The 26,018-nt window shown below is 43.1% G+C and overlaps 1 long non-coding RNA gene across 1 annotated transcript; it reads right to left on the bottom strand.

The window, feature by feature from the left end:
• On the bottom strand, positions 1 to 25,859 carry LOC123384701. Its single transcript, XR_006596157.1, has 3 exons — positions 25,668 to 25,859; positions 9,114 to 9,211; positions 1 to 413 (listed from the first exon to the last, which is right to left on the bottom strand). It is a non-coding gene; the product is annotated as an uncharacterized LOC123384701 (long non-coding RNA).
• Between the last annotated feature and the right edge of the window lie 159 nt (positions 25,860 to 26,018).

Here is a 26,018-nt window from a genome sequence, read left to right as displayed (position 1 = left end):
TTTATCCTGTGAGTATGTCATTCACATCTATATTCCCAGTGCTCACAGTTCTAGAATGAATAGTACCAGGTAGATAGGGGGTGCCCAATAAAAACGTGTTAAATGATGAAATGAATGAGTATACAATTTAAAAAGATAAATTGGCAAGCAAGCCAACACAGACATTATAATTTCAGGTTTATAAAAAGCACAAATCCTATTTTTCCCGCCGTTTAGAAAATTTTATAAACCTTTTCAGGTCACAACACATTACTGCAGGTACAGAAGTTGACGTGCTATCTGTGTGCAATCCCTCTCTTACCTTATTTAATTCTATTGTGCCTCTTCACCCCTTCACATCCTTCACGGGTCCACTGCCGCTTCCTGCCTCACTCTCATGGTTATGACAAATGTCCTTGCATCTGGATGTATTACTGAAAGATAAGTAATGATTTTACGTATATGTTTTATTTTACATAAGTAATGTTGCATATAAATCTTATTCAACTTCTTAGTCACTTGGGTGGCTCAGTCAGTTTAGCATCTGACTCTTGATTTCTGCTCAGGTCATGATCCCTAGGTCATGCAGAGCCTTTTTAAGATTCTCTCTCTCTTTCTCTCTGCCCCTACCTCCTGCTCATGCTCTCTCTCTCTCTCTCAAATAAAAAAATAATAAATTAAAAAAAATCTTATTCAACTTCTTGCTCTTTTCACTGTTTTTAAGATCAATCCATGTTACACTGTGAATACATCTAGTTCGTGATCTATGCCTATTACATAATGTTCTATACTAGACATCCACTATGATTTACTTACCCATCCCCATTATGATGGACAAGTCCCTTCCAACTCCCTATCCACACAAACAATGCTGTCAAAAAAAAAAACAACAACTTAAAATGCTCCTATGTGGGGCGCCTGGGTAGCTCAGTTGGTTAAGTGTCTGATTCTTGATTTCGGCTCAGGTCATGATCTCATGGTTCCGTGAGCTCAAGCCCCGCATCAGGCTCCGTGCTGACAGTGCAGAGCCTACTTGGGATTCTCTCTCTCTCACCCTCTCTCTCTACCCCTCCTTTGCTCTCTTGCTCTCTCTCTCTCCCAAAAATAAACTTCGATAGATAGATAGATAGATAGATAGATAGATAGATAGATAGATGATAGATTTAAAAAAATGCTCCTTTTGCACTGCTGGTGGGAATGTAAACTGGTATAGCCACTCTGGAAAACAGTATGGAGATTCCTCAAAAAATTAAAAATAGAACTACCCCACGACCCAGCAATTGCACTACTAGGTATTTATCCAAGGGATACAAGTGTGCTGTTTTGAAGGGAAATATACACCCCAATGTTTATAGCAGCACTATCAACAATAGCCAAAGTATAGAAAGAGCCCAAATGTCCATCAATGGATGGATGGATAAAGAAGATGTGGCATATATATATATGTGTGTGTGTATATATATATATATATATATATATATATATATATATATACACACAACAGGGTATTACTCGGCAATCAAAAAGAATGAAATCTTGCCATTTGCAGCTACATGGATGGAACTAGAGGGTATTATGCTAAGCGAAATTAGTCAGAGAAAGACAAATAACATATGACTTCACTCAAATGAGGACCTGAAGATACAAAACAGATGAACATAAGGGAAGAGAAGCAAAAATAATATAAAAACAGGGAGGGGGACAAAACATAAGAGACTCTTAATATGGAGAACAAACAGAGGGTTACTGGAGGGATTGTGGGAGGGGGGATGGGCTAAATGGGTAAGGGGCACTAAGGAATCTACTCCTGAAATCATTGTTGCACTATATGCTAACTAACTTGGATGTAAATTTAAAAAATAAATTAAATTAAATAAATAAAATAAAATAAAATAAAATAAAATAAAATAAAATAAAATAAAACACTCATATGTGATTCCTTATACCCGTGGTAGAGTTCCTATGGAGCATATGGCCAGAAAAGGGATTGTGGGGGACAGAGACTATACACGCTTCTCGATTTCAATAAGGAGCGCCAGATTGTTTTCCAGAACGACTGAGCCAATTCACACTCACCAGCACATGAGGATCTCTCTTTCCTCACGTGGAATTATTTGACCAGTGATCAGACTTATCAAACCTTACAATGTTTTGTTAATTTTATCATCATAAAATGGCATCTTGTTGTTTTGTCTGCAGCTCTGATTTCAACAGGATTCATGTTCCTTTGTATGTGGTCTGTTTTCTCTTTGGGAAGATTTTAAAATTTTTAATCTTTGCCTTCAAGGATCTTTATTTTCACTTTAATATATCTAATTGATGAGTGTCCTATTCTCAGTGATCTTGAAGAGTGAATAAGCGGCCAAGGTCATCCACACAGTTACAGTGGTGAAAAGATCTGAGAAGGCCTTCTTCCTCTATTCAACCTGCTCACGTAATGCCGAAACACCTTCTGCAATATCCCTGTCCACATTAATCCAGTCTCTGAAATGTCTGAGAGGGATCCTTTCAGACTGATGGACATTTCAGCTTGTTGCTCTCATCTTCCTTGGAGTTCAAGTACTTGTCTCAGGTGCAACAACTGACACACATGTGTCTCAACAAATAAGGGCTTCCTTCCTTCCCTTCCATTTGCCTAGTTCTAATGTCTTGGGTACAAATCCTTGTACTGGCCCTTTAAGTATCTGAGAACAGCCACCTCACCTCCCTTCCTCCGGGCTCCCTACCTCCTGTTTCATAGCTCCCGCCTACTTTCTAAATCACTAAACTTCCTGTTGGTTCTTTTAGCATACACTCTGATTTGAAAGCCTCCTAGTGCCCCTTAAAATGTGGCGGCTAAAATATGGACCTCCAGGTAAATTCTAAACAGAACAAAACACAGGGGACCTATGACCTCCCCCACCTCCCCTTGAGTTTATTATGCAAATTAAGGATGCTTTCCAGTCTTAGCCAGCAGCACCTGATGGCTCACTGAACTTGTGACCGGCTCAACCCCCTCCCCCCCCCCAACCAACCCCACCCCAGGCCTTTTTCACATGAATGCTTGCTTCTACCCATGGAATTCATTCTGAGGACTGTTTGGATGGTTCGGAGTGCAAATTGAAATAAAAAAATAAAAATCTGTGGCTCAACCCGCCCTTCAAGCATTCACCTCCAATTTAATTAACTCTTGACTTTTCTCCTTTCTTTCCTCCATTCAGCCGCTATGTGATTGATCAGATTTTAGCACCAGATGGAACCAGGGTTCAAATCCCTCCTCTGTCTCTTCCTAACTCTGTGAACTCGGAAAAATTATTCTCTCTGAACTTTTGTTGCTTTGATCACTTTGGAAATAATATTTACTTGATAATAATGTGAAGTGCTATAAAAATTAAATGAGATATAATATTATAAAATGCCTGATATATAGAATCCCTTCGCATGTGAATTCCTTTCTCCTAACTCCTTGCCTTTTCTGCCTAGACTTCAAAAAGGAAAAGAAACACCCAGTTCCTCCCAGCTATGTCTAGATTCCTGATTCCCACAACAAAAACTATCCATCTGCCTTCATATTTCCTCACCTCTGTGCTCTCGGGCACAAAACACATTAACTGATCCAAGATAGCACGGGAAGAGGTCACAGTGGATCGAGATGTTCCTCTTGCAGGTGACATTTGCAACTTCACAGAAGTTTCCCAGATTTTCAATGCCTTAATGCTTTGGGGATCAAAGTCAGAATGTAGGGTACAAAGTCAAGCAAACGGGATTCTCCCCACCCCAGTGGTTTGATGTCGGCACAGTGTGGCCGTGATGTGCCTCAGAGGGAGACGGCCGAGATAGGGCATCAGACTGAGGAGCCACATTAGTCCAGGGGCTACCACGGTGCTGAGGAGCTTAGCGGGCTCAGAGGAGGCCAAGAACTTTTACCTCACACATTGCCCCACAGAGCTCCAGCCATAGATGTACAATCACACATGAAGTCCCCCTGCGCATTAGCAGAAACTGCTGAGGGGAAGCTGGAGGTCTGCAGAAAATGGTTGTTGTGGTAATTGCCATACTCCATTTTGCCCACCTGATTTCAGCACAGCTTTGGTGGCAATGCCGGGTTCCAACTCAAGCTCTATCAGGATATCTCCAGATCTGCTGCTCAGGGATTTTCTCCGAAAGCCAGGAAGACCACTGAGCCTGCATGTAGCCATGGCCCAGGAGAGAAAAACAACAGCCCCAGAAGCAGCCTTCAACCAATGGGGTAACAGAGGCAGTGGACAAATGCCCCAACTTCCTGCCCAATGGAAGAATTATTCTGAGGTGCCTTCCATAGGGTTCTTCAAAGCCAGTTGCCCACTGTAGCAACCAACTCACTAAAATACCTTTCTCGGATTTTCTTCCTTCCCTGTCTCATCCTCCCTACTTCCTCCTTGTGCTTCCTGGGATTGTCTTCCCCAAAATTACCTGACCCTTATTTGTGTCTCAGATTCTGCCACTGGAGATATCCAACCAGGGTTTGGACATCAGCTACAGAAATGGTGAGTGGTTTTGGTTCCTGTTAAAATGACATCACTTTCTCTTCAGACTGCTGTGCTCTGAGAGATACAGAAACTTCTTAGATGTTACCTGAAAGGCTTGGTTATTCTCCAGCCCAGTAAAAGGGTTACCAATAGAATTAACTACTCTTCTTTCTGTGATCTTCAGCCTCTCATATGTGCTTTTAGTACTCACGAGATGTTAAATAACTTGTCCAAGTTCACACAGCTGGAGAGAGGTAGAGCAGGGATTTGAACCAATGACCCCAGAGTCTACACTCTTTCCACCAGACCTCCCAGGATGTGAACCAGACCTCCACCTCCTCCCTGGTCAGGGAATCTGGAGACAAGGGTTTAATTCCTGGCTTGACCACCAATAATTTAGGCCAATTTACCCTTTTAAAGGTTTTACTGACTCCACTGAAAATATAACTGTATTTTGCATAGCATCATAAGAACACGGAAAGAATGAACTCATGTTTATAAAGTACTATACAAAGCCTAAATATACTTTTATCTTTAACACATTCTTGTATACAGATAAAAATCATACTCTCAAAAAAGCATTCTAGAACCCCAAACTAAGATTAGGTTTCAATGTCTCTATTTCTTAACTAACCAGACACCAAATAACATCTTTCCAAACAGCATAGATGATTTTTTTTTTCTGGAGCCTAGAAAATAAATGTCATTACTTGTGGTAGTTTCTGAGAACTTAAAAGTGCTAGCCCCAGAATAAATACATACTTGGGAGAGAGATAATATAACTCAGGCCAATAAATATTCAAGAAAAATGCTCACATAGAAAACATGTGGGCATCTAAGTGTATTGATTCAAAAGGAAGAAAGTAAGTTGATACTAAGATTGGGTTGTGATGGGACTTGAACCTAGGGCTCCCCTGGCCGCCTGTGACATGCTGCTCACCATTGCCTGGAAGTCAGGGCCTGACACAAAACTCCCAGTGGGACGGAAATGCCCTCCATGTGTCTGAATTAGCCTTCCTTTTTCTACGATGATAAACTGATAAGCTGGAGACTGGGCGCATTAATATGGATGCTACAACCATAGTCATGTCATTCTATATTCTTAGAAATAGTAAATATACCTAGAAACCATAGTTAACCATATCTTCCCCAGCAGCATCAAACCATTACTAGATGTATTATTCTAAAGATCATAAATGTTGATAATCCAAGCCTAGAACTTCCCAAACTTTTTCCTAAAGTTTTCAAAACTTTCCAACTTCACCAAGTGCTAACTCACACTTCTGTCCTGCTTCAGCAAGGCTACCTGCCATGGTCACACTAAGCACTTGTCATGGTCCTTATCTTCTGAGCCCCAGTATGAGAGTTAATTTTGTGGGTCAACTTAGCTAGGCCACGATACCCAGATATTTGGTCAAATATTCTAAATGTCTTTGTGAAGACATTTTAAGATAATATTAAGATTTAAACCAGTAGTGTTTGAGTAAAGCAGATTACCCTCTATAATTGAGGGGCCTCATCCATTCAGTTGAAGGCCTTAGTAGTAAAAGACTGACCTTGTGGGAGAAGTCCAACAGACCACCTTTGGACTCAAACTGCAACTCTTCCTTGAGTCTCCAGCCTGCCAGCCTACCCTGCAAATTTTGGACCTGCTAAGCCTCCATAATCATGCAACCAGCTCCTCAAAATGAATCTAGATAGGTAGGTGGGTGGATGGGTAGATAGGCGGATAGATACATAGATAGATGATAGATAGACAGATATCCTATTGGTTCTGTTTCTCTGAAGAACCATGACTAATACTCCCAGTTAGAATCACAGATGTGATAATGACACCAAAGGGGCATGAAAAGCATTTGCAAAGTGGCATGGGGGTGCCTTCCAACAACGGCATATTTGGCCACAGGTATCTCAAATGCAATAGGTCCCAAACCAATAGGCAAGGGTTCAAATTCTGGCTGTGCCTCTTGTTAGCTATGTGACTATGGGATGTTACCTAACCTCCCTGTGCCCTTCATCTATCAAATAATAATAGTATTTCCGGGGTGCCTGGGTGGCTCAGTCAGTGTCTGACTTCAGCTCAGGTCATGATCTCATGGCTCATGGGTTCGAGCCCCATGTCAGGTTTCATGCTGACAACTCAGAGCCTGAAGCCTACTTCAGATTCTGTGTCTCCCCCTCTCTCTGCCCTCCCCTGCTCACACTCTGTCTCTCTCTGTCTCCCTCTGTCTCTCAAAAATGAATAAACATAAAAAAAATAGTACTTCCTGCATAAGGTTATCATAAGAATAAAATAAATTGCTACATCTGAGACATTTAGAAGCACACATGGCATAGAATGTGGGCTTGTTAGATGTTGTCATAATCCTCTCCTAACCTCTACCTGCTTCTTCTTTCCCTTGTACTTCCATCCTGGGTAGAAGCATCCCAGCGATACCTAAAAACCTTCTCTTATTTTCGCCTTCTCTCTTTCTTTCACCAGCTTACTCCCCACCCTCAGAACCTATGGATTCCACATCCCCGGTGTCTTTTCCATCTGTGCTTTATTTATGCATTCATTCCACAGATACTGACTGACCACCATCATTTCGGGGCCTGACCCTGGGTTTGGACACAAATAAGTAAACAAAGCCTGAGACTTTCTGTTCCCGTTGCCCCACCTTTGGTCATTCTCCAGCCTCTCCCCTGGATTACCAACGGAGCTTCCTAAGCATCTTTCCAATCTCTCTCCCTGCAATCCATCTTTCATCTGATGCTTCCCAGACTCAGGTCAGTTTGTTTCTCTTGGCCTTGGGAATAAAGTCCACAACTGTCCCCAAACATTCTTGATTTCATCTTCTCCCAATATTATTCTCCACAGTAGGCTTTCTGACACCAAACACTGTGCTCCTAGGTGCTCTGTGACCCTGAGTCTGCAGCTGGTCCTCACTCTGATCACCTGCCCAGTGCCTTCCTTGACCTTCCCGGTCAGACAGAACCATTCTTCCCTCTCACGCTTCTTCTCTTTGCACTTGACATTCCAGCTGTCGTTATTTATGTAGCTGAACCCTGGCTTGAGTCCAGGCCATCTTCACACCAGGATGCAGACAGGGCCTGGGCAAATCTGGAGGGCCTCTAGGGTGGGTCTGCCAAGGTTCTATTGCATGAGGGTCTGAGGAACCTCCTGGGAAATGAACTCATCCTGAGGGAAGAGAGGGCCAAGTCACACAAACATGTTCCAAGGACAGTCAGCCAGTGTCCAAGGAAGGGATAATTTTGAGTGCAGCATGGTGCCTGCCACTCAGCTTGTCCTTGGCCAAGTTCACAGGGACACATGCCTGAGTCATTTAGTTATCCATTCGCACTCAACAAACATTTGGTGGGTGCCTACCCTGAGCCAGGCTCTTGTACTGGGCACTGGGGATACACAAGTGAGCAAGAGAGACCCATCCCTGACCTGAAGGAGCTGAACTTGAAGCTTAGTGGGAAACTCCAAAGACAGATGAGCTGCAACTAAAAAGTGGGTGGTTTTTATTTGTTCTCTTTTATTTTTTTTACAATTTTTTTTATAATTTTAATTTTTACATATAATTTGGATCCCCATGTGACTGGGAGAACAGAAGGCAACTCAGCTTTGTGGTCTATGAGTGAAAATGCCCCAGGGTTAGGGATAAAGGTCCTTTTCCCATAAGATGGGAAAGTTGGGGAAAGCTGAGGCAAGAAATGGCTCAGTGGTGTGAGCTTGGAGCTGGGCCAGCCAGAGAAGGGACGAGACGACATCATCATGCACAACACCTGAGCATCAGGGATGACCGGCAACCCATCCCTGCTGCGGGAACAGGTGAAAAACAGATGCCATGGGGGCCACTGAGGCAGCACTGGAAAGGGATGTGCCTGGAAGTTCTGCAATTCCATATCCCATGCATATTAGGACCCTATTTCTGCCTCAAGAGAACACCTTATGGAAACCAGCATTTTTTTTTTTTTCATTTGTCATGAACTGATCTATCATTTCTACGAGGGCAGGCACTACGTCTTACTGCTCGGGGAATCAAATCAGTAACTAACCAAAACTAGGCATGGAACAAAGTTTTGTTGAATTAAAATGAATATGATGAAGAACTTGCATTTAAGTAAACAGTCAGGAAATGTAAAGAATACTTCTAGTCAGGTAGGGCTTTCCCCCCTTCTAGTACAAAGCAAACTTCGTACTCCTTCTTCATTCCACTTTGGAGGCTTAAGGTAGAATTAAAATAAATAGAGTTTGTTGCTGGTCATTTTATGTTAGCCCTTTGTTGCTATTATAAGAATCATACATCCTCATGATGAAAAAAATGAACAGTCTGGTAAAGGGTGGAAAGGTAATAAAGTAGACACCGCCCCAACACAGGGTGCAACGTTCATTGGTGGAATTGAATAGAATTCTTTGGAAGCTCCAGAACTATCTTTCTTCTCCCCCTTCTCTACACTTCAGGCATAATAATTCCCCCATCCTCTGGGGCAGAGATGGAAACAGGAACAAAGTGACAGGTGACTTTCTCACAACCACACAAACCAGTTGGCTCCAAACATCCAGACTGCTGTGAGAATCAGCCTGCTTTCTGGACAAAAGGAATTGAACATCATTGATTCAACAACCACCGCCCTGGCCCTTCTGAAGTCACTCACCACAAATTCCAGTCATCGGCGGCTGGTGAGAAGGAAGGTACTAGCAATAGCCAAGCCACTCGACAGGGAAGCCAAGTTCATTTTTCATTCATTGTTTTCTGGGGAAACACCAAAAGAAAGTTTTAAATGATAAAGATTGAGTGTGTCTATTTTTACTCTTGGTCCGCTCATACCATGATAGAGAAAAGGGATGTACTAGTGAAAGCAGAACAAGAAAACAGAAGCACTAGACCCGCTTTGCCGCTTAGTAGCTGGATGACCTACAGCAAATCGGTTCACTTTCTGAGCTGCTGTTTTTCTTCTTTGGCAAAAAGGAGCAATCATCCCTACCCTGCCTAGCTCACGAAGCTGTGGTCAAGACAGATGAGTTTCTGTTTTCGGAAATTCTAAAGAGGGCTCGATATGGGAGGTCTGAAGCCTATAGCACTCTGCAATATTATACGGAAGAGTGTCAGACATTATTTCCCTATATTTCCCCCAAATGCTCCACCCAAAACTGAAGCCCCACGACTTCTTACTGTCACAGAATCCTCCTTCTGACGGGATTCTTTTATTACTGGAAAAGTACCCTATACCCAAGGATCATCAGCATAAGGTCAAGAGCTAACTGTCAGCAAGAAAGAAAGGCAGGCCAAAGAAATGAAGACCACACGAAAGGAAAACATGTTGTTTTCATGGCTCTGCCTATAAGGTCCGAATGAAGGTGAGTACACCATAAAGACAATTCTGGTGCCTGTGCTGGTGATAATAATGGTGACGGAGGTGGTTTTGACTACACCTCGCACTGCTCCCACATAAAACCACGAGGCAGAACAGAGCAGAGAAAGACGTGCCCCAGGAAGAGGCAGCAAACCTCTGCTTTCTACAGAGGGCACGTTGAAGGACACCAGGTGTCTTAGTTCACTCAGGCTGCTATGATAGAAATACCATCCACTGGGTGGCTCAAACAACAAACCTTTAATTCTCACAATTCTGGAGCCTGAACGACCACGACCAAGGCACTAGCTGGTTCAGTGTCTGGTTAGAACCCACTTCCTTGTTCATGACCGGCCACCTGCTCCCTGTGTCCCCTCACATGGTAGAAGGGACAAGAGAGCTCTCCAGATTCTCTTTCCAATGGTCGCTAACCACCTACCAAAGGTCTCACCTCCAAATACCATCATCACATTGGGAGTTAGGATTTCAACATATGAGTTTGGGGTATGGGGGACATAAACAGTACAGCGTAAGGCTTCTTCAAGGTCAGGCCACGTAGAGGTCTTACAGTAGCAAATCAGAAACAATAAGGCCCCAGGTTATAAAATTGGGTCTCCTTAGACTGTGAATTTTGCACAGCTTCATTCGGAGAGACTGCGACATCCTAGCGATTTCTATGGAAGCGCTAATAAAGGAAGAGCTCGTTCCAGTGCACGTGAGCACGAGTTGCAGAGGAGAATGGTGCATAAAAGAACCTCTGGGACAACGCAAAGCAGGGCCAAGAAAAAAAAAATGAGCCACAGCACACGGAGCCAGGGCAGAATGATTCCCTTGGCTTCTCTCCACTGAGGGGGTTACTGAGTCCACAGCGAGGAGAGACGGGTTAACAGCAGACCTATATTCTTCACACGCTTAATACTGTGCTTTTTGAGACATTTGCTTAAGCTAACTGCTCACTAAAGTGTTTATAGCTCATCCTATAGTTTGGATTCATCAGTAAACTGTTTTCATGTGTTCATTCAGCAGATATTTACGGATTGCTACAGAATTCCACACCCTGTGCTCAGGAATGAGAGTCCGGGGCCAACAGCTTAGCAGGGGAGTTAGAATGGTAAACAACTGTAACCCCACAGGCTGGAGTTCTGCAGGAGCACGGAGTGCCCGGGGCTAGGGAAGCGCTGCAAGGGTTAGAAGGGTAGATCCTGAAGGGCCCCGGAGCCTTGTTAAGGATTTGGACTTTACTCTGAAGGCATGGGGGCCATTAAAAGATACATCAGGTTGAATGCCCTACCAGCCGTTGTTACAAGTGCTCATGCGCGGTGAACCCAAACTATCTCATCCAGATCCTGGCACCCAGAATGAACGGAATTAATACGTCCCCTTGCAAAATCACTACCACCCACGGACTATTCCTTGTGAGGGGTGGCTCTAAGTTATGTTATGCTCACCTATCAGCAGCACACATCTAGGTGATGGCTCCCCTGAGGTCTCAGAAAGAGGTTAAAACTTCAGATAGACTAAAACCCAGAAATTCTCTCTTTTTAGAACAGGAATGATATTCAGGCAAGCAATGCTTTCATTTACTGTAAGACTCCAAGATTATCCAAAGATTCTCATAAGATCAGAGATGCCCCAAATGCCAGTTGGCTACTAAAATTTTAAAGGCAAAAAAGGAAGGAATTTGAGTCATTTTAGTTGTAAAAATAGAGTATGCTGGATGGAGGCCAGCCACCTATTGTAATAATCAAGATACCGCTCTTTCTACGTTTCAAGGATAATGTCAAAATTCACACTAGCAGTGTTTATTTTATTTTCTAAACCCTGTGAGAACTCTTTCTCAGTGGCAGTAACACAGTTTCCACAAAGGAGGGGCTTGGGGTCAACAACCCACTTGGAAGAGCTTTGTCATGAAGTTACATTTGTGTAACCAGCACACTGTTTTAATTCAGATTGTATGATTATTTGTAATGGCTTGGAGATTAAAGAGAGGGGGCTAAAAGACTCCAGACAACCCTTTCCTCAGGCCACCACTGCCCATCAACAAATGTGATATATCTCACCTAGGGCCATTAACTATGAGATTGGTAAATATTCCTGATGGGACAGATATTAGAGCTGAGCTACTGGAAGGAAAGGTGACTGACTATACCTGAGTGTTTTTGTCCATGGGTATCTTCTTCCCATTTGATGGGATGATTTCTGCATCCAGGGATGCAATGGAAGAATAAATGGTGTTACCTGTGGGCATGGCATTTAGTCTAAACTAGCTGTGAGGGATATTTGAGGAGCACTGGGAGATCTCACTTCATTTCTTTCCACCCTTCAAACCCTCCCTGCCTGGTGCTGAAAATTCCCATATATTTTACTTTTTTGAGGGAAGACATTAAAAGCTACTATGAAAATGCACATTTTATCTGGGAGGGGTAGCACATTGAGTCATTAATAATAACAATTATTCGAATGACTTCATCCAGCTATCCGGCCAGTTACTGGGCAGTTTCCAGAGTAATAGTAAAGATGCCTTTTGATCCTGGGGAGGAGGCCAGAGGACGCCTGTCTGAAAGACAGACTCTGGGTGTGGGCCCAGGAAGACACTAAAAGGAACCTTACTGCTTCCCCCTTTTGCTGGGACGGACCTGGTCTCATTGTTTGAGTGATTTGGGCTGAGATCATGAGAATTATTCTGGCTACAGCTAAGTGCTTTATTGTAAACTTCAGGCCGTGTGAACAGACTGGATGAAGTGTCTGGGTCACACATTCACCGACTCTGTCATGAATTTACGCGTTTTACTTGAACCCTTAGAGCCTCAGTTTCTCATTTTAAAAAACGGGAATAATAAATGGGCCTCACTTCAGAGAGTTCCTGTGAAAATTGAGTAAATTAATAAATGTGAGAGCAAATAAAAGAGGGTCATTCAAAGAACCACGTTTGATCTAGCAATCACACTCCTTGCTATTTATTTACCCAAATGAGTTGAAAACTTGTGTCTATATGAAAACCTGAACACAAATTGGCAAATATGAAATTGCCAATAGACAGAAGCAACAAAGACGTTCTTCAATAGGTGAACGGATAAACAAAGTGGGACATCCACACAGTGGTACATTGTTCAGCAATAAAAGGGAATGGGCTATCAAGCCATGTAAAGACATGAAGGAATTTTAAATGCGTATCACTAAATGCAAGAAGCCAATCTAAAAAGGATACATACTATGTGGTTCCAACTATCTGACATTCTGGAAAATGTCTCTATGGAGACAACAAAAAGATCTGTGGTTGCCAGAGGTTTGGAGGGAAAGAAGGATCATGAGGGATTTTAGGAGAGTCAAATTACTCTGTATGATACTGTCAAGGTGGACACATGTCATTACACATTTCTCAAAACCCAAAGAATGCATAATACAAAGAGTAAAAACATAAACTAGGGGCTTCAATTAGTACTAATGTATCAAAGGACCATGGTACTCCTGATTAAAACCCTTCAGTAGCACCCCAACTAAATCTCACGCTCTGCACAAGACCATCCAAAGCTCTCTGTCAATGGTCTCGTGCTCTCCTTATCCTGGATAAGTAGGAGCTCCCTAAATAAACTTTCGTGTTCGTCTGCTGTTTTTGCCCAACATCCACCTTTCCTTCTCCAGCTAATATTACCCATTTTCCTTCAGGGAACAGCACCAAATGCACCCTCAGTTTATGTGGTTTGGTTGGGGCTGCCCTACCCCACTCATCTTCCAGGTTGGGAATGTGACGCAAGTCCATCCAATCAGAGATAATCCAAATGCTTCAACTGGAACCATTAGAGAGAGCAAACTCTCTCTCCAATGGAGCATCTCAGAGACTGGACTGAAATCTGAGTGTTTGTGGCCATCTCGGCCACCTCACAGGAAGATGCTGCCTGAAGGAAGCCAACAGAGAGAAAACAGAGCCTTGAGAAGGAAGAAGCCCAGGCCTGATGGCAAGCATTGAGTGTCTGGGTCCAGCCGATTCTGAAACTGACTCTGTATTTCCCACCCCCTTAGAATTTTCCATTATGTGAGCCAACAAATTTTCTCCTTATGCTTAAACCCATTTGAATTGGCCTCTTATTATCTTACAACCACCATACACACAAGAAGCATGCTTTCCTATGCTTCAGTCTGTTCCCTCTTCTTGCCACACCCTATCAGTCTGACAAACACCTCACACCTGAAGATCCAGTTCTAACACCACCTCTATGAACGTTTCTAGACCAGTCCCAAACTCCACTCTAGTTAGAAAAGGTCGCTCTCTCCCTAGAGGCCCCCCCCCCGCCCCCATACCCTTATTGACTTCCAACAGAGTATCCATCTCTTATTTATACTAGTCATGCTCCATTGTCAGTTTGTCTCCACCAGCCACTAGACTATAAGATCCTCAGTCCCTCAATGGGATGTATCATAGCTTTCTATCCCCAGCACTTTCTGAATATTTGTTGAGTGGAAAAGACATTATCAAAACAGGACTTCGTGGGTAGAAGGGCGATACCAAGGAGAAGAAAAGAAAAAGCAGGAGAAACTGTGGCCAGGCGTCTAGTTTACAACAGAAACTGAATCTAAATAAGGTGGAGGAGGGGGAGTGTACAGGGCAAAAGTAATTTACACTCCCGATATATGCGTTGCTCTGGCAGGAGTCCTCAGTCTCTTCCTGTTCCCCTATCACCCACTGCCCTGGGCCTTTTCTGGTTTACTTTTTGTTTTAAAGCTCCCTGTAGCAGAGCTAGCTGTCCCTCGATAGCTTTTCCCCCTCTAATCCAATAGAAGTAGAACCTCAAATATGTTGCTGGAGGCAAGGATTCCCAGAATTAAAACTACATTTTCCAGTGTCCTTTGCGAGTAGGTGTGGCCATTGATTATTTTCTAGCCACTGGAATGGGAGCTGAAGTGGTGCACACAACTTCCTAAAGAGCAGATGCTTGCTTTCTTCTCCATTTTCCCTTCCCACAAGCTGGACGAGGGCGCCATTGTGGACTGTGAGGATGAGAACAACAGACGGAAGGAGGCCAGAGCCCTGAAGGCCCCATGCCAGTCCTGGGGGACCATTACACTGGAACTGTTACATGAGAGAAAAGACCCACATTTAACTTATTTAAGCCGCTGTGATTTGGGGAGTCTCTCTTTCAGCTGGCAAACTCATATCCTTCTATAACTAAGGCATCCCTCTCTTTTGTCTCTCCTGTGGTTTTTTTCCCCCCTCCTTTGGCTTTGAATTGAAACTATTTGAACTGGGTGTCCTCAGTAGCCAAAGCAGCAATCACACGTAAAATTCATATTCTTCATCTTGCAGCCTTTCGATTGTCTTCAATCATATATATCCACTGCAAAAATCCCCATTTACTGCACAGACTGGTTTCAAAAGCATGCTTACCTAAAACACATTGATGACCCCATCTTGTTTGCATGCTAGAAAACCAACACATCCCAAGTTGCTCATTGTAACATACATTTATAGTAGCTAAAAACTGAAAACACCCCCAACTTCCAACGTAGGAACTGTTAAATAAATTTGAGTATATCCCCTGTGTTTAACATAACGTACTAGCCATTACAGCTAACATTTATGGGGCACCTGAGTGACTCAATCAGTTCGGGCGTCCAACTCTTGATTTCGGCTCAGATCATGATCTCACAGATTCATGGGATCAAGCCCTGCATCAGGTTCTGCACTGACAGCACGTAGCCTGCTTGGGATTCTCTCTCTCCCTCTCTCCGGCCCTCCCTCCTCTCTCTCCCTATAAATAAATAAATAAACAAATAAATAAATAAACAAACAAACAAACTTTTTTAAAAAGTTTTAAAAAAGCTAACATTTCTAAAGAGTATGTAATGATATAGGGGATAACTACAATGAAAAGGGAAAAAAGTATTGATAAAAAATTGTATCATACAAAACATAGTATGATCTCAGTATGTAACAAAGACTGGAGGGGCGCCTGGGTGGCGCAGTCGGTTAAGCGTCCGACTTCAGCCAGGTCACGATCTCGTGGTCCGTGAGTTCGAGCCCCGCGTCGGGCTCTGGGCTGATGGCTCGGAGCCTGGAGCCTGTTTCCGATTCTGTGTCTCCCTCTCTCTCTGCCCCTCCCCCGTTCATGCTCTGTCTCTCTCTGTCCCAAAAATAAATAAACGTTGAAAAAAAATTTTTTTTTTAAAAAAACAAAGACTGGAAAGAAAACAACAGTCATGACAAAACCCTATCATGTATCCTCACTTACTGTATGCCCGGCACTGTGCTAAGAACTATAGGTGCATTTTCTCACTTAACCCGTGGGAACACTATGATGTAAGTACAATTACTATTCCAACTGTATTAATGAGAAGCTGAACTTGATGAGGTTAAACACCTTTCCCAAAATTTCACAGAACACAGACAGGTATATCTGACACCAAAGCTTCTGCTGGGCAGATCGTGAGGGGTTTTCAGCAAACGTTTTCGTGAGGGGTTTGAATATTTTTGGAAATATCCTTTTCCTGCTTTTCTTTCGTGTCTAAATTTTCTAGAAGTAGTATTGTTTTTCTAATGTAAAAAGACACAAAGTTAACTTGTTAAAAGAAGGAATGAGGGTCCGTACAAAACAAAATGTTTTGCTCTTTCCTAAAATGTACGTCAGGGCCGCACGCCAGAGCCTCAAAGAAGAGCCAGCTTAAGTGAGCCGACAGTTGAGTGGGTTTCTAACTCTCAGCTTTCTCCATTCACCTTTCAACAGAGCCTCATCACTAGAAATGCTGTGAGGCTGTAGTACTTAACCTTTGGGGGGTCATGACTCCTCTGAGAACCTGTTGAAAGCCATGAACCCTCTTCCCAGGACACTGCAAGGAGCATGTACATACTTCTGCCCACGCGCACATGTGTGGCACAGAGTTTCAGAAGATTAACAGATGCAACCACACCTATGGATACTGCGCCGGGTACAGGGCCCCAGGTAACACGAGAAGTCAACTTTTGTCTGATTGGTTGAAGCTCAGCTCCATCTCTGGCGTCGTCGGCTACACGAGAAACCACAGGCCTTGCTTGCCAAGAGACCCTACCATCCAAGGGATGTGCTCTGAGGTCATTTTGGTGGGAAGATGGATTTCAGCAGATTTATCTACATTCCTGACTGACTCCCTGAAACGTGTCGGGGGGATGATGCTGAGGAAAACAGGCTACGTGGATAGAAACTCACGAGGAAAGTCAGGAAAACAGCATAAAAGTAACTCCCACAAGTGTATCCTTTACAGTTAGAAAGTATTTTCAAACCCTGGATCTCGACTGACCCCCAAGCCCCTGCAAACACAGCCCCATGAAGAGTCACTAGCCCTATTTTACCTACAACCTAGGGCTCTACTCACAACTTCATCTACGAGAGTTGACTATATTTTGGCCAAACCCCATGCTTGAGGAAGACTAACCTCTTCAAAATTCCGATAAGAAACCTAATTGGTTGAATTAAGTCTGTCATAATTTTTCTAGAACAACTGAAGATTCATGGAGCCCCTGGAAGGGTCCTCTCACGTAGTACACACCTCTACAAAGTCCCAGTTAGACCTCTCTGGTGTCTCTCCTCCTGCTCCACTCCCCAGATGCCCCACACACCCCCACAACCCCCCTTTCCCTTCTATATTCCACAGAGCAGCTTTCTTCTTTTACATAAATTAAGGGCTTATTAAGGCATCTTATCAACAAAACTAATGTATTCAGTAATTGGGGATTTTTTCTTGGAATTGTTTTATTTCTTTTTTTTATTTTTTTTAAATTTTTTTTTTCAACGTTTATTTATTTTTGGGACAGCGAGAGACAGAGCATGAATGGGGGAGGGGCAGAGAGAGAGGGAGACACAGAATCGGAAACAGGCTCCAGGCTCTGAGCCATCAGCCCAGAGCCTGACGCCGGGCTCGAACTCCCGGACCGCGAGATCGTGACCTGGCTGAAGTCGGACGCTTAACCGACTGTGCCACCCAGGTGCCCCGGAATTGTTTTATTTCTTAACTTGCCACCCAGTATCCAATTCCCTTTCTTGTGATAATTGCCCTGATTTTTCTTTGGGGAGCCATTCCCCTCCCACTTCTCAGTTCACGCAGTCCCAGAATAGCTGATACCATGATCATATGACTTTAGCCAAGCAAATCAGAGCCTCACATCCCCCTGGTCACAGTGATTGGTTTGGGAACAGATAAGTGACTCCTCAGATGCAAGGAATCCCTGTGAGGCTTTCTCTGAGGAGTCACTTCTCTGAGGAGAAGGGATCTGATTCTGTCAGTTATGCAGCTGAGAAGATATAAAGTCTAGAGCTCCTGCCACCATCTTGCTATAAATGGAAACTGAGACCAAAGTCACACACCAAATATAGCTGAAAGATGGTATGAAACCGAGTCCTGATGCATAATTTGGGCCTGATGCCAGTAATATCTGCAGCCAATGTCTGTAGTGAGTTGAATGGTGGCCATAAAGATATATCTACATCCTATCCCCTGGAACACGGAAATGCTACCCTATATGGCAAAAAGTGACTATTATCTTACATGGCAAAAAAAAAAAAAAAAAATGTGAGGAGGAACATATCCAGGATTATCCAGGCTTTAAATGGAATCACATGCATTCCTATAAAGAGGGAGGAAGATCTGAGGCAGACCAAAGAAGAGAAGAAACAGACACACCAAGGCGAAGCTGATAAGAACATGAAGGCCGAGAGTGGAGTGACAGGGCCATAATCACTCCAGTTGTGGTTCCAAGTGTGGTTCCAATTCTAAGGAACACCAAGGATGCCAGGGAGCCACGAGAAGCGAGAAGAGACAAGGTCCCCCAGAGGCCCTGGAGGGAGCACGTCCCTGTCAACACCTTGATTTTGGACTTCTGGCCTCCAGGACTGGGAAATGAATTTCTGTTGTTTTAAGCCACCAGTGTTGTAGCAACTTAGAAACTCACCCACCAGCCCTGTCCCTGGACTTTTCACTTACTGAGCCAGCAACTCCCCTTTTTGCCTAGACCATGTTAAGCCGCTTGTAGCAGACTTTTAAATGATACAGCTGGCCTGTCCTTAAAAATGAATTCCCATAACAGCCATCAAGCTGACAAAATTTTTCTAAATCACGTTACATACATACAAATGAGGAAACTTTTCAAAGAGAGAAAATTATTTTCTCCAGGTGATGTCACAAGTACACCCGAGACAAGCATCACAAGTATAAAAGCCAAAATTTTGTAACTTGACTCCAGTCTAGTTCTCTGACTCCATGTGGCATGTGTTCTGCAGGATGTATTTTGCTCTACTTAGTGAACATAGTAATGACCACCCATACGGGTCCACCCACAATGATGCAGACACCAGTGTTATCACCTTAAGCTGTTAATTCTCCAACTCTTATCAAAATGGCAGCCCCAAAAGTGAAGTACAGGACATCACTTGAAGAGCTCTAGTCCCTCCATTTTGTTAACGAGCCTCTAAAATTCTAGGCTTGGCTAAAGCCAAACCCACAGAACAGTTCTCACTTGGGCCACATCACCTCAGGCATTTTCACACTTACCTGCCCTGTGTGGTGTTTTAAGCCTCTATGTTAACCCTTACAGTAAGTATGCATAGTTATATTTTTTTTCCCCTGGACTACTTTCATCTTCTACTTAGAGTTTCACTCTAAAGGGAGTACATGATGTTTAATTTTATAGGTCAACTTGACTGGGACATGGGGTGCTCAGAAATTTAGTTAAAGGCTGCTATGGGGTGTCTCTGGCAGGGTGTTTCTGGATGAAATAAACATCTGAATCCGTACAGTCAGTAGTTTGCCCTTCCCAGTGTAGGTGGGCCTGGTCCAATCCATTCAAGACCCAAATAGAATAAAAGGCAGAGTAAGGAGCATTCTCTCTCTCTCTCTCTCTCTCTCTCTCTCTCTCTCTCTCTCTCTCCTCTTTCTCTCTCCCTGCCTGCTGTCTTTGAGTTGGGACATCAGTTCTCTCCTGTCCCCAGACTCATCACACTGTTGGCTCTCCTGCTTCTGGGGCCTTCAGACTTGGATGGGACCTGTCCCATTGGCTGTCCTGGGTCAAGACTTCTCAGCCTCTGTAATTGTGTGAGTCCATTTCTTATAACAAATCTCTCGATTTATAGATATGGGTGGATAGATAGATCAATCCTATTGGTTCCGTTTCTCTGGACAACCCTGACTAATACAAGGTATGAAGGATAAAATCAGATAGAATAGAAATTACCTGGAAAAAATACCTTATATTGCCCTAAATGCATTATATAATAAAGCACATTTTGAAATATAGCTTTACGATATAGTTACTATTTCATTCATATCCTTCTTGTAGTGGCGCATATGTTAAACTGCACCTGTATAATTTCTTTGGTCCTAGCATTATGCTTCTATTTTATTATGTGCATCCTCGTCTTGTCTACAATCCATATGTATATACATATATCCTACATTGTTCCTCAGAAGCTTGGAGACAATATATACATAGGTATCTCAGCTTTTCAAAAGCCCACATTATGTCACTCCACTTTTATGAAAGACCTACATTGGTACCTGTCTTCACTAACTGAAAAAAAATTCAAAGGGGATTTTCACTTTTATGGAAAAAGGCAAAAGGGGGAAATAGCATTCAGCATTTGTTTTGCAGCAAGGCAGCACGTATACCCTGAGCGGTGAATAAAGGTAGTCCTGCCAAATTCCTTCCCCAAGAACTATAGTCAGCATCTCCACATCAAGCCACCATCACTTTGAACCGTGCCTGTGAGCATCTGTGCTTTATCTGGATTTATTTTGTGCGTCCATTAGCAAGATGGGTGCTAAGGTATCCGAAAAGCCTAAGAGAGGTCACTTTTTTTATTTCTTTATTTTGAGAGAGAGGGAGAGAGCTCGCAGATGCACACAAGCAGAGGAGGTGCAGAGAAAGAGGGAGAAAGAATCCCAAGCAGGCTCCATGCTGTCAGTGCTGAGCCCAATGCATGAACCATGAGATCATGAACCTGAGCCAAAACCAAGACTTGGACATTTAACCAACTGAGCACCCAGGTGCCCTGAGAGATCATTTTTCTGGTCTGGGAATGTTCAAAAATGTTTCCATATAAATTAATGGTAATTGTTTCTTTGCCTTACACCATTTGGGTTTATGAAAGTTTTCATAGGAACACTCTACTTATCGGAGAGAAGAGAAACCTGGAGTTATGCACAGAATCATTTCCATATACCATATAAATGGTACTAATACAGTTTTGAGTATCTCTGTGTACAGGGCAATCTGCTGTTTGCAACATCTCTTTTTAAAGAGACGATTCCTTCCCAAAGATAAAAATGTTTACATAGCACTGCACAGTTTACAAAACTTCCATACCCTCAACCTTTATTTTAATCTGCACATTCTCCATCTTCAGGCAAGGAAAATGAGGCTCAGAAATTTTTAAGGGACTCACTCAGTCCCCGCTACTAAAAACATCAGCTCTGGGGTCTTAGCCAAAATCTTCTGGAGCCAGAAGATCCTTGGAGTGGTTGAAGGGAAGTGTTGATCTGTGGGAACAGAATGTGATACTTACCTTTTAAGGGGTTCCCTTGGTATCACCTCAAGTATCACAACCCTTGATCTGAGTGTTACATGTACTTGCATAACTAACTGTAACAGAAAAAAAAATTGAAAGATCTTTACGCTTTTAGTCACTCTCTGGTTCCACAAAGGAGCTCAGCAGTGAAACCAAGAGGCCTTCATTGCTCATCCCTCCTGGCTTATGCTAGCCTAAATGACACTTTCCTGAGAATTAGGAAAGCTCTCAGGGGCTTGAGGTGCCCCATGTCTTGGTGAGTGAAAACAGGGTGACCCCAGAGCCCATGTGCCCCAGCCTGAGGCCTTTGCTAGTGCTGGGCAGCCCTTGACATTGAACTTCGTCACCCCGAGCCCCTTTCATTCTCTTCCTCTTCATTTTCAAATCCTTTCCCCTTTATCCTTTCTCACTATGTCTCACCCTACACTCCCATCTGTTTAAGGGTGGCCCTTCCAAGGCCACAGCTAGGTGTCACATCTAGTTGCCTGGCTCGCCCGTATCCCACAATAGTCACCCTAGAATTTAGAGCTTTCTTCTGTTATCCCAGCACATACATCTTAGTCTCGAACATTGAGGCCTTCCTTGAGAATGTTGCCAAAATTACAAGCAAAATAAGACTCTTCAACCAACTCTTCCAAAAGTTAGCTGCTGGCCTGTTCTACCGATCTCCACTCTTGACACACTAATGAGGTCCAGCAGGGCCAGGGAATGGCTACTTTCAGCCAGTCAACCCAGAGGTCTGACGGCACTGTTAAACAACAACCGGTATTGGGAAATAAGGCTTTATTGTTCACATAATTGCTGCCAGGAATCACAGGCCCAGCACATACGGCCTGAGATTTCAGAGAGCACTTCCTGTATGATAGCATGAAACCATCTAGTCTAAATCCGACAATTTCACTCATCGCTTCATGTTCAGAGTCAATTAAACAAGCTGTGGGTCAAGAAAGGAAATCTGTAGCAGCCAAGAGATCATGTTCACAATAGAACTGAAATCATCAGAGTGTTGAATTCAACATTCCTCCTAACCAGTTGTGAAAATGATGCAGCCTCGTGCATTTATCTCAGCCATAGTAAAGAATATTCTTTTGTGCTTATGCAAGAAAAACTGCCTCCAAGAATTTGGTGTGCAAAATGACTGTCTGGCTGCACAGGGGAGTAGGGGCGAGAAAGTATCTTTGTCTCCCCAGCTGGCACGATCTAGTTGCTCAGTAAAAGGACGCTCGACAGGCACGGGTTCCTGTGAACGTTGAAGCTGCTTCTCCCTTATAGCCAATCTGGCCCGTGTGGCTAGACTTCTTCTCAGGAGCCTCAGGCCTCTCCTTAGGTTCACATATTCTGACACCAGTTGTGGGAAGGGTGTGTATTCCTGTCACTTGGGACTCTTGATCCTCGCGCGAAGTAGGGGATGTTCCTGAACAAGCTGGGAGACGATCATGGCCCTGCCCCGTTACTCCGGAATAGTCAGTCTGTGTACCATGAGGACACACAGCACCTCCAGGTCTGAAGTCCCACTGAGCCAAGAGAGCTTACGTTAATGAGCGTTTAGTAGACACACAAGAGGAGAGACCATTTCATGCCAGGTTTAAACTATAAGTTTAAAGATATATGGTTGATCCTTCGACAACATGGGTTTGAACTGTGTGGGTCCATGTATATGCGGATTTTTTTCAGTAAATACCACATGCTACTGTAAATATATTTTCTCTTCCTTGTGATTTTCTTAACATTTTCTTTTCTCTAGCTTACTTTATTGTAAGAATACAACATACAATACATCTAACATACAAAATATTCTAGCAACTGTTTGTGTTAATGGTAAGTCTTGCAGGGGTGCCTGGGCGGCTCAGCCTGTGACGTGTCCAATTCGTGATCTCAGCTCACGTCATGATCTCACGGTTCATGGGTTCGAGCCCTGCATCGGGCTCTGCGTTGGCAGCGTGGAGCCTGCTTGGGATTCTCTCTACCTCTCTGCTCCTTCCCTGCTTGTGTACTCTCTCCCTCTCTTTCAGAATAAATAAATAAATACTTAAAAACAATGGTAAGGCTCCCAGTTAACAGTCGGCTATTCGTAGTTGCATTTGAGGAGAGTCAAACATTATATGCAGATTTTCGATGGCATGGGGGTTGACACCCCTACCACCCTCATTGTTCAAGGGCCAACTGTATCATACTCCAAATGGGCAAGGTAAGAACACACTCATAAAAAAAATAACAGAGGAAACAAGACAAAATGACCTCTCTGAGTGGTTAAAAAAAATGAGTATGGCAGACATTTATGAAATCTGAATAGAAGGCAGATAAGCTTACACCTGAAAATGTATTTTCTTCAAGGTATTTATTTCATCTAACAATGGTTGCTTCTGAGTGGAAGATAATTTTCTACTTTATACTCCCTTAAAGTTGTCCAGCTTTGGATAATTTACATATGTTATTTTCATAATTAAAAAATGCAGGGGCGCCTGGGTGGCTCAGTCGGTTAAGCGGCCGACTTCGGCTCAGGTCATGATCTCGTGGTCCGTAAGCTCGAGCCCCGCGTCAGGCTCTGTGCTGACCGCTCAGAGCCTGGAGCCTGTTTCGGATTCTGTGTCTCCCTCTCTCTCTGATCCTCCCCCGTTCATGCTCTGTCTCTCTCTGTCTCAAAAATAAATAAACGTTAAAAAAAATTTTTTAAAAATGCATACATATTGTTCAAATGCTACAGCACAGGTCCCCATATCTAAAAACAGTGAACACATTGGGCATAAAATACACCTACAGCAGAAAAACAACAGGGGAAAGTGAGCATGTGATTATTTTATAGCATCTCTGAAGAACTTCTAAACATAGCCTAGTATTCCTAATATTCATGGATTAGGATACTATGAGAATTTCCGGTATAAGACCCAGAAGCCCCGGGGAAGGCAATGTTGTGTATGGAACTCTGGATCTCACCACTATTCCAGGCATTTTCTCCAGCTGCTATATAGGGGTGCTGGGAAGGAACAGATCTAGGGAAGGGATTCCCCACTGCTTAATGAGGACATAAGAACTCCTTAAGGGGGACATTTCTGCCACAAGAAGAAAAGTAGGGTAAAAAATGCAAATTAGAACGAGAATGAAATGTCCTTGTAACCTATCCCATCAGATTGACGTAACATTTAACGTTTGAAAATGTCAGGTGTCGGTGAGGATTTGAGGAAATGTGTTTTCTTGCGCAGTGCTGGCAGGAGTATAAGTTGGTACAGGCACCTGGGAGGGCAGTTTGGATTACACTATTAATTCATTAAGTACACATACATAAACACACGCACAACTGGGTCAGATGCACGCTCGATCATTGCAGAGTAATGCAAACAGTAATTCTCAGTCAGTCTATAGTATCACCAAAGCCCAAAAATAAAGACCATGAAAACTGTATGATACGAAACTGACAATCCCCTGAAATGAGAGAATCCCAAGTGATTGTGGTTAAGCGGTCTTTAGTGAGAACAAGGGTCAGGTGGAGGATGGAAGCCAATCGAGCAGTTTTGTTATATCCAGATTCACAACATTACAGTGTCTGCCCTAGAGAAACACCACACGAGTACAAGAGCATTCATTGGAACACTGTCTGCAATGGAACAGAAATCACCTACAAGTCCACCAGTAGGGGAGTGCTTGAATTACCACTGCTTCATTCATCCTATGAAGCAAAGAATGAGGCAGAAGACTATATCCACATGGGAATGTCTCCAAGATACGTTATTGGATAGAATTTTAAAAACAAGCTACAGAACAATAAATACAACTGATACCATTCATGTAAAAATAATAATATATATTTATCTATATGAATGTGTATAAATTAATTTTTAAAGTTTTAGAAACGACTAAAATGATAGTAGTTACATTTGAGGTAGGCAATGGGGTAAAGGGGGCTAAAAGTGACTTTAATTCGATCTGTAATATTCAATTTTTAGAATTTACAATGGTAATGTATTTGCATATTTTCTGTACAATTAACATAAACAACTTTTTTTAAAAAAGCTCTTAGGGCGACAGGCACAAACCCATGTGGGCTGTAACCACCAGGGAAATTCTATGTATTTGTGGTTTTTTTACTTCTTCAGTGCTTTCCCCGAAAATTCCAAAGAAAACCACATTTAGCATAAAAAGACTTCCGACTTTTGCTCACCTGTGTTTTAATTTCTTTTTAAATTTCCCCAGATTATTTAGCAAAGAAAACTTCGTACCTCAAGGAGAAGAAGGAAGGAGCAAGAGAGGGTGCAGGAGAGAGGAGGGTGAGAAGGAGGAAGGAGAGAGGAAGGTGAGATGGACAAAAGTAAGTAGAACCAATTCGCTTCCATACCTTGTCAGAAAAAAGGGCTCCTGCCTTAGAATCCTGACTCTCCCACTTAATGGCTGTGTGAACTTGAGCAGGTGTCTTCATTTCCAGATCCTGTGTTTTCTCTTCTGCAAACAAGTGAGTTAGTAAGAAAGTCTAGGTAAGTTGTCTAGCTTGGGGTTCCGTGCCTAGTAGGGAGTAAGGAAGCCTGCTTACGATCAAGGCTGAGGGAGCTGAGAGCCTGAGGGCAGGGCGCTGGTAGGCTCTTCTACATTGGAATATGATTAATTCCATCTGATGGGGGCTGACCAATCTCCCATCTGTTATTAGACAAAGAGAAGGGAAAGAGATTTCAACAGCGATCCTGAAACTTCA

Source organism: Felis catus, chromosome B1 (genome assembly GCF_018350175.1).
Source record: "Felis catus isolate Fca126 chromosome B1, F.catus_Fca126_mat1.0, whole genome shotgun sequence".
Classification (NCBI taxonomy): domain Eukaryota; kingdom Metazoa; phylum Chordata; class Mammalia; order Carnivora; family Felidae; genus Felis; species Felis catus.
The sequence above is the reverse complement of the archived record's forward strand: the minus strand, read 5'-3'. Positions and strand labels throughout refer to the sequence as shown.